Source organism: Eptatretus burgeri, chromosome 16 (genome assembly GCF_056783735.1).
Source record: "Eptatretus burgeri isolate ZD-2024b chromosome 16, Ebu_testis_v1, whole genome shotgun sequence".
Classification (NCBI taxonomy): domain Eukaryota; kingdom Metazoa; phylum Chordata; class Myxini; order Myxiniformes; family Myxinidae; genus Eptatretus; species Eptatretus burgeri.
The window spans coordinates 69,419,680-69,431,140 of record NC_140976.1 but is presented as its reverse complement, the minus strand read 5'-3'; positions in this window follow the sequence as shown (position 1 = coordinate 69,431,140).

The window sequence follows — 11,461 nt, the reverse complement described above, 5'->3', positions numbered from 1 at the left end:
GTGAGTCAGGAGAGAGGGCACCAGGGCTTTGGCGGCTCCTGGCAGGTGAAGGCTGCCAGAGATGCCAGGAGAGCACAGTAGGTTTTAGTGCTAGGAGAGCCACCCCTTATTTAGGAGCGCCAGAAGCACGCTCAGGTGAACCCCAAGGTTGCTGGGTGTCCCCCACCCCCTATTGGAAGCAGGCAAAGAGGCCTAGTAGTCGTCACACTCCCCAGCCAGTGAGTTATGCCTGGCACCACCAAATGAAAAAAGACAAATAAGGGCTTTGCCCAGTTTTAAAAGAATGGGACAGTGTGCCAGGTTGGGAAAATTGGTCATTAGGATCATTCTCGCCATAGCAGGTTTTGTTTCATTGTTTAGAGCTAAAAGTAAATGGTTAGGTTCGATGAACTCTCCTCCGCACCATTCATGTGTGACACCTGGTACGAGTAGTGTTGATGGGAAAATTTGTTAACAAGGGCCAGGCGAGGTCACCCTCTCCAAGTGCTAGAGAGGCCACCCTCTCCAAGTGCCAGAGAGGCCAACAGTATGTCATGAGCACACACCCACGAAGATAACATTTGATTAAGAAACACACAATCCTGTCTGCTAAAAAGTGAAAGAATTTATTAAGAAGACCATACCAAAACAAATCCTGCCAAAACAAGTCATGCAAGGAATGTTAATGGTACTCTCCATCTCACCTGGTCTGAAGTCATCACACCCACTTCCGCCCTCAAGAACGCCTCCAAACTGCATTTGCTTACCATCGATATCACCGTGCCACCATTGCTGTGCCACCTGCTGTCCAATGCAGGGCTTGTTGCCTGCTGCTGCTCGTGAGTAGGCCATTGCGGCCGAGAAATCATTTTGTGGGCCGGTCATTTTGTGGGCCATATGGGCCGAAGCATTTTTGTGGGCCATTGAGGCCAAAGTGCTTTTGTGGGCCGTTGCGGCCGAAGATTCATGCCATTTTGTGGGCTCAGTGGGCCAAAGAACTCTGTGAGATTAGGCCACTGGGCCGACAACTCACCTGGTGAGAGGCCAATAGGGCCACGAAGTGAGGAAACCCTCAGGGGTGAATAGACAATACTGCCACGAGGGGAAATGAAGGAACGAACACGTTAGGGAACTTTGAACCTTTGAATGTCCTGCTCCTATGCAAATATTGTTGTTAAAAGTAAAATTGAATGCCCTCCCGTACAAATCCATAATTAGAATGTTAATTATTGTCCATAGAGTGTGAATGTGTTTGTTAGATTGGTGATCCGACACACGAGGATAGGGACATGCCAATCTTACTGTGATACTTTGGTTGTTGTAGTTAAGTGCTTCCAATATTGTGGGTTAGAGTAAATGGGAGATTTTTGCTGTACGTTAGACAGGGCCATGACCATGGGCTGCCCCAAATGAAAGCTCGGGAGAGCCTTGGGAGAAAGGTGGGGGTAGTGTTGCGGAAATGGGCCCTTAGTGGGTTATTAAATATAGGATTAGCCCAGATCCCCCCTTAAATGCATGTTTAGCCAGGTTGTTTGGTAATCGGACGTTAAATGTGTGTCGAAAGGTGTAGCAGGCGGTCCAGTGTTCATACAGTGGTGGTGTACCGAGAGGCGCCTTCTTTTTCCTTCCCCCCTCGTAACCAGCCCCCACCCAGCACCCTGACAGAGCCAGTCAACAAGACGTGCCAGCAACCCATTGGCGGAGAGCTGCTGCAAACCCGGACCATGGACCAATCACGTGTCCCCGGAAGTGGTCCGGAAAGCCCGCCCCGAAAGGCAAGACCAACTGCTTTTCCTGTCTGCGCTCTGCTTTATGAGGAGTCACTTGACCAGCTGTTCCTCCTTGGCCATGGATCCAGCATGCAGGTCATCCCCAGGTTCATCCTGAATCCAACCACAAAGCCTCTGACTGTCCTTACTCCCTGCACAACTCGACCACGTATTTTCATTCAATCGATCCACCTGCAGAGTCCAACACCCAGATTTGGCCTAATCTGGTGTACAGGCCAGGCCTGGATTTGCATACTGGACCTTGTGAAAAACCAGCTGGAACACACCATAGAGCTCACTCTCTTGTGCCGTCGACCTCACAGGGGCTGGACGCACTGAGGCTGTATGCTTGTGCTGGGCCGATAGGAGGACGTCGCCGCCATTTTGCCAGGCTGCATGCTCGGGCTGGGCGCTCGAATCCGGCGACATCGTCTTGTCACGAGCCGCATTCGTGCCTTTTCCACACCTTTCCTCTCGTCCATGAGTCACCACCAAGTACTCCGTGTCTTGTATGCATGTTGTCCAGGCCAAAGGCTTATTTTGCTCGGGCCCCCCTGCGAAACCCGTATCCCGAGCTCCCTAGATAAGGGCAGGTTATAGATGAATTATAACGTTATCACAACTTTTATCCGATAGTCCTTGAACAACTCTACCCCTGGCTCGCTTCCTTCATCCTGACTATCTTCCAGCCGAAACACCATCTTGTGCACGTCCACTATTTTGTACAGTGGCTTTCTTCCCACTCACATTAAATCTCCTCAAGAAAAAAAAAATCCCCTTAAATTTCCAAGCGTTCTTTCCGCCAGCCACCAATTAACTATAAAATTTGTACTTCGATCACTGCAACCCCCTCTTCCTCCATGGTAGAGAGGTGATCATTTCAAAATTCAGATTCCCAATTCTTTTTTTGTTTGTTTATAAGCTGAGCTTGACACATAACAATCTTAAGCTGACAGTTTTCCCGACTTAATTTACAACGAGATGTCTCCTGCTTGTCCAAGGACCATGGTACTCTATACAACCCTACATTTACTATGAAGTTCCTCCATCTACCTCACAAACATAACAGTATTTTGGGTTCTCTAGGTACTTGGGTCCTCATGGTCTGTTAGTTCCTTGGGGTCTTTTGGATCCCCTGGGTCTTTTGTGTCCTCTGGTTATTTTGGTTCCTTTGTGTCCTCAGTTCATTTGGATCCCCTGGGTATTTTGGGTCTTCTGGATCTTTGAGGTGTTTGGGATCATCATGGGTCTTCTGGGTTTTTTTAGTCTTTGGGGTATTCTGGGTCTTTAGGTTTTTGGGGTAATTTGTGTCTTCGGGGTATTTAAGGTCCTTTCGGTATTTTGTGGTTCTTAAGGATCTTTGAATATTTTAGGTCTTTAGGGTATTCAGGATTGTTTGGGTCCTCAATGTCATTTAGGTCCTCTGGGTACTTCAGGTTACAATTATGGGTGATGTCAGGTCAGCTGTCCAACCAATGGGTGAAGAACGGATGTACATACCCACATACACTTGCCCCATTATATATACACGTTACATTACAAAACACACGTTACATTACAAAACAGACACATTACATTACAGTACATTACAAAACACACACATTACATTACAAAACACACTTACATGACATTACAAAACACATTTGCATTACAAAACAGACATATTACATTACATTACAAAACACACTTGCATTACATTACAGTACATTACAAAAAACACATTACAAAACAGAGACATTACATAACCTTACAAAACACACATTACATTACATTACAAAACACACACACACATCACATTACATAACACACACATTACATTACAAAACACACATTACATTACATTACAAAACGCACACATTACATTACATGACATGACATTACATTACAAAACACACACATTACATAACATTACAAAACACACACATTACATTACATTACAAAACGCACACATTACATTACATGACATGACATTACATTACAAAACACACACATTACATTACATTACAAAACACACTTGCATTACAAAACAGACATATTACATTACATTACAAAACACACTTGCATTACATTACAGTACATTACAAAAAACACACATTACAAAACAGACACATTACATAACCTGACATGACATTACAAAACACACACATTACATGACATTACAAAACACACATTACATTACATTACATTACATGACATTACATTACAAAACACACACATTACATTACATTACAAAACACACACATTACATTACAAAACACACACATTACATTACATTACAAAACACACACATTACATTACATGACAAAACGCACACATTACATTACATTACAAAACACACACATTACATTACATTACATTACAAAACGCACACATTACATTACATGATATGACATTACATTACAAAACACACACATTACATTACAAAACGCACACATTACATTACATTACAAAACACACACATTACATTACATTACAAAACACACATTACATTACATTACAAAACACACATTACATTACATTACAAAACACACACATTACATTACAAAACACACACATTACATTACATGACATGACATGACATTACAAAACACACACATTACATAACATTACATGACATTACAAAACACACACATTACATTACATGACATGACATGACATTACAAAACACACACATTACATAACATTACATGACATTACAAAACACACACATTACATGACATTACAAAACACACACATTACATTACAAAACACACACATTACATTACATTACAAAACGCACACATTACATTACATGACATTACAAAACGCACACATTACATTACATGACATGACATTACATTACAAAACACACACATTACATTACATTACAAAACACACATTACATTACATGACATTACAAAACACACACATTACATTACATTACAAAACGCACACATTACATTACATTACAAAACACACACATTACATTACAAAATGCACACATTACATTACATGACATGACATTACATTACAAAACACACACATTACATTACAAAACACACTTGCATTACAAAACAGACATATTACATTACATTACAAAACGCACACATTACATTACAAAACACACATTACATTACATTACAAAACACACACATTACATTACATTACAAAACGCACACATTACATGACATGACATGACATTACAAAACACACACATTACATAACATTACATGACATTACAAAACACACACATTACATTACATTACAAAACACACACATTACATTACATTACAAAACGCACACATTACATTACATTACAAAACGCACACATTACATTACATGACATGACATTACAAAACACACACATTACATTACATTACAAAACACACATTACATTACATGACATTACAAAACACACACATTACATTACATTACAAAACACACATTACATTGCATGACATTACAAAACACACACATTACATTACAAAACACACATTACATTACAAAATGCACACATTACATTACATTACATGACATTACATAACACACACATTACATTACAAAACACACACATTACATTACATGACAAAACGCACACATTACATTACATGACAAAACGCACACATTACATTACATGACAAAACGCACACATTACATTACAAAACACACACACATTACATTACAAAACACACACATTACATTACAAAACACACACATTACATTACAAAACACACACATTACATGACATTACAAAACACACACATTACATTACATTACAAAACGCACACATTACATTACATTACAAAACGCACACATTACATTACATGACATGACATTACAAAACACACACATTACATTACATTACAAAACACACATTACATTACATTACATGACATTACAAAACACACACATTACATTACATTACAAAACACACATTACATTACATTACATGACATTACAAAACACACACATTACATTACATGACATTACAAAACACACACATTACATTACATTACAAAACACACATTACATTACATTACATGACATTACAAAACACACACATTACATTACATTACAAAACACACATTACATTACATTACATGACATTACAAAACACACACATTACATTACATGACATTACAAAACACACACATTACATTACATGACATTACAAAACACACACATTACATTACATTACAAAACACACACATTACATTACATTACAAAACACACACATTACATTACATTACAAAACACACACATTACATTACATTACAAAACACACATTACACTACATGACATTACAAAACACACATTACACTACATGACATTACAAAACACACACATTACTTTACAAAACACACATTACATTACATTACATGACATTACATTACAAAACACACACATTACATTACATGACAAAACGCACACATTACATTACATGACAAAACGCACACATTACATTACATGACATGACATTACATTACAAAACACACACATTACATTACAAAACACACACATTACATTACATTACAAAACACACACATTACATTACATTACAAAACGCACACATTACATTACATTACAAAACGCACACATTACATTACATGACATGACATTACAAAACACACACATTACATTACATTACAAAACACACATTACATTACATTACATGACATTACAAAACACACACATTACATTACATTACAAAACACACATTACATTACATTACATGACATTACAAAACACACACATTACATTACATGACATTACAAAACACACACATTACATTACATTACAAAACACACATTACATTACATTACATGACATTACAAAACACACACATTACATTACATTACAAAACACACATTACATTACATTACATGACATTACAAAACACACACATTACATTACATGACATTACAAAACACACACATTACATTACATGACATTACAAAACACACACATTACATTACATTACAAAACACACACATTACATTACATTACAAAACACACACATTACATTACATTACAAAACACACACATTACATTACATTACAAAACACACATTACACTACATGACATTACAAAACACACATTACACTACATGACATTACAAAACACACACATTACTTTACAAAACACACATTACATTACATTACATGACATTACATTACAAAACACACACATTACATTACATGACAAAACGCACACATTACATTACATGACAAAACGCACACATTACATTACATGACATGACATTACATTACAAAACACACACATTACATTACAAAACACACACATTACATTACATTACAAAACACACACATTACATTACATTACAAAACGCACACATTACATTACATGACATGACATTACATTACAAAACACACACATTACATTACAAAACACACACATTACATTACATTACAAAACACACACATTACATTACATTACAAAACGCACACATTACATTACATGACATGACATTACATTACAAAACACACACACATTACATTACATTACAAAACACACTTACATGACATTACAAAACACACTTGCATTACAAACAGACATATTCCATTACATTACATTACAAAACACACTTGCATTACATTACAGTACATTACAAAAAACAGACACATTACATAACGTTACAAAACACACACATTACATGACATTACAAAACACACACATTACATGACATTACAAAACACACACATTACATTACATTACAAAACACACACATTACATTACATTACAAAACGCACACATTACATTACACGACATGACATTACATTACAAAACACACACATTACATTACATTACAAAACACACACATTACTGTGGTGAATTGAAGGTCGTGACGTGTGATCACATGTTGCCCGGCTCGAGCACAGAAGAGATAAAGCTGAGGCTCGGCTCGGTCGGGGGGATTGTCCCAGGGGCATTGTCCTTTTATGTCGGCGGCTCACTTGGTGCTCATTGAATGGTGAGAATACTGATTGATATATAATACTGATTTATTTTGCGGTGATTAGTTGCGCGTGTATACCTTACTGCTTATGTACTCCATGCTGCGTCTGTATTTCCTGGTGTGCCCGTAGAAGCGGCTCCAATCAAATGGAATAAAGCCTACACTCTGAAGGTTCTTCTCTCGTCTTCATTTCAATTTATTCCATTTGGTTTTCTCGGCTCTCTCAACCAACGATGGACAAGATCTACAAACCAGAGAGGTTCGACGCAGACCCAAACGCGACTGACTCAGAAATGAAATGGTCGCATTGGTTCCGTTCCTTCTCACACTATCTGACCATCATCGAAGAGGGAGCTGACAAATTGGCCGCCCTCGTGAATCATGTCTCGCTCGGCGTATACAGGCTCTTCTCGGAGTGTGACACCTACGAAGCAGCGATCGACGTGCTGCAGGCGCTCTACGTGAAGCGCAAGAACGAGGTATACATACGACATCTTCTCAACACACGCAGGCAAGCAGCCGGGGAGACAATCGATCAGTTCCTGCAAGCTCTGAAACAGCTGGGAAAAGACTGCGGCTTCCGGACCGTAAACGCCGAGGAACACCGAAATGAAGCGACCCGGGAGGCATTTATCCAAGGACTTAGATCAGCCCACATACGGCAACGCTTACTAGAGAAAGCGCAACCCACTCTTGAAAAGGTAGTCGATCAGGCTCGAGCGATGGATACGGCTCAGCAGCAATCTGAGTCATTTGGGACACCGATGCTGCTAATGAACGCTGCTACGGTGGGAACTCAAGGAACCCCACTGACACAGACACAGCCAGACACAGGGGATGGAGAGACACCCGAGGAGCCGGATACCCAGACCACGTCAAACTTCTCAGCAACTGCTCCGGTTGGTAAATGCTTCTTTTGTGGGTACAAAGACACCTCCGCCACAAATGCCCCGCCAGAGATGCCACATGCATGAATTGCGACAAGAAAGGGCATTATGCCAGGGTATGTAAATCTACTCTAAGGAGAAATAAACCCACTTCTGCGGCTCTCTACTCGCAAAAGAAACTAACTGCAGCCTCCCCGGGGAATCTATCCAAGGCTATCATCAACGTACGAATTAACGGGCATAAGGCTGAGGCACTGATTGATACCGGTAGCTCTGAAAGTTTCATCAACAGCTCGCTAGTGACGGGCAGGAAATGGAAAATCCACCCGACAGACAATACGGTATGCATGGCCGCCACATCACTACAGTCCCGCGTACGAGGGTACTGCAATGTTGAATTGGACGTAAAAGGGTACACGCATCGGGATGTAAGGGTACTGGTGCTTCGTGATTTATGCGCAGACGTAATTCTGGGTCATAATGTCCTCAAGCAGCACACGAGCGTCGAAATACCCTTTGGAGGAAGCAAACCTCGTCTAATTTTAAATGCTTTGACCACCGCCGAGGGAACGTCCCCCCAGCTGTTCGCTAACTTGTCGCCGGTCTGCAAACCGATAGCGATCAAATCGTGGCGATATACCACTGCTGACATGAATTTCATCACTTCAGAAACCAAGCGATTACTGGAAGAAGGAATTATAGAACCGAGCGATTCGCCATGGCGCGCACAGGTGTTGGTGACCAGCAGCCAGAACCATAAGAAACGAATGGTTGTCGATTATTCCCAAACGGTCAATCGCTTCACCCAACTCGACGCCTACCCCCTGCCGCGCATAGACGAGATGGTCGAACGCGTGGCCAATTATAAGATATTCAGCACCATCGATTTGCGAAGCGCCTATCATCAAATTCCCATCCGAGAGGAAGACAAACCTTACACCGCATTCCAGGCAGGTAGGCGCCTCTTCCAATTCAGGAGGATTCCATTCGGTGTCACGAATGGAGTAGCTTGCTTCCAACGGGTTATGGACGACATCATCTCAGATGAAAACCTCAAAGACACTTTTGTTTACGTGGACAATGTCACAGTGTGTGGTAGGGATCAGGGGGAACATGACATGAATCTGGACAGATTCTTGAGCATTGCTAGAAAATATAATCTGACTCTCAACTACGAGAAATGCGTATTCTCGGCAAGGTCAATTGACCTTCTCGGCAACACGATAGCCGACGGCACGATTAAGCCTGATCCTGAACGATTGCGCCCACTTCGTGAGCTACCCCCACCTCAGGACCTGCAGACAATGCGCCGGGTGATCGGCATGTTCGCTTACTATGCAAGATGGATTTCGCAATACTCCGAGAAAATACATCCCCTAGTGCATTGCAAAAACTTTCCACCAGATGCCGCTGTTGTAACAGCTTTCCACAACCTCAAAGACGATATCAGTAATTCCGTGGTATTATCGATCGATAGCTCGGTGCCCTTCGTGGTGGAGACAGATGCTTCAGATCACGCGATAGCTGCTACGCTTAATCAGTCTGGGCGACCCGTCGCGTTCTTCTCGAGAACTCTCTCTGTGCCACCCGGGGGTAACCAGAATGGCACATTTCGTGCGCAGACAGAACCTGCCCTATTCTATTGAAGATATTAAACAAATGAATGCTTCATGCCCTGTTTGTGCTGAACTAAAACCCAGATTCTATGGTGCGGCTCCTGGCAGATTGATCAAGGCCACTTCTCCCTTCGAGAGACTAAACATTGACTTCAAAGGGCCCCTGCCGACCGAGACAGACAACAGATACATATTCACTGTTGTTGATGAGTATTCAAGGTTCCCTTTCGCGTTTCCGTGCTCGGATATGACCTCGGGCACTGTCGTGAAATGTCTGTCTGACCTCTTCGCTATGTTTGGGAAACCTTCGTACATACATTCAGACAGAGGGCCGTGTTTCATGTCGGCCGGGCTAAAACAATTCCTATTGGAGCACGGCATAGCAACTAGTCGAACGACGGGTTACAACCCACAGGGTAATGGGCAGGTGGAGCGGTATAACGGAGTCATTTGGAAAGCCGTAACTCTGGCGTTGAAATCAAGAGGACTGGGCCCCGAGCGGTGGGAGGTTACCCTTCCTGACGCTCTGAATTCCATACGCTCTTTGCTCTGCACGTCCACCAATGCAACTCCTCACGAACGAATGTTTACTCACCAACGACGTTATGTTGACAGCCAATCGGTGCCCAACTGGCTAACCCATCCCGGAACAGTGTTCATGAAATGCCCGGTACGACAAAGCAAGTATGAACCCATGGTGGAAGAGGTCGAACTCATTGATACTAATCCAGCGTATGCTCATGTCAGGCTCCCGGATGGCAGGGAGACCACTGTGTCGGTTCGCCATTTGGCTCCCTCAGGTACTCCTCCCTCAGGTACACCACCATCTGGCACACCTCCCTCTGACATCCCCTCCCCAGGTGTTCCCCCCCCCCCCAGGGACTCCACCCGAGAAGGGTGACGACGGAGCTACCGCGTTCCACCCGAGAGCGATCGGGGAGTCATCTCCGGCACGAGTCGAGGCTCACCAAGAGGATCGGAAGCCTCCCTCAAGTGAAACCGCCATCTACTCCCGGAGAGGCCGACGAATAATACCCCCTCGCCGACTCAATCTGTAAAGGGGATTATCGGCATCCTCGATGCTCATGCTCCTATATGCTCGTTACATAATATATCGATGCTCATTACCATGCTCCTACAACTCAAAATAATCCTCACTGCTTGGCATGTATGCTTCTGTAGTTTAGATCGTTCGCGTTGCTTGAAATGTATACTCCTGTAGCGCTGAAGTAATCAAGGTGCGTTAGCTGGGCC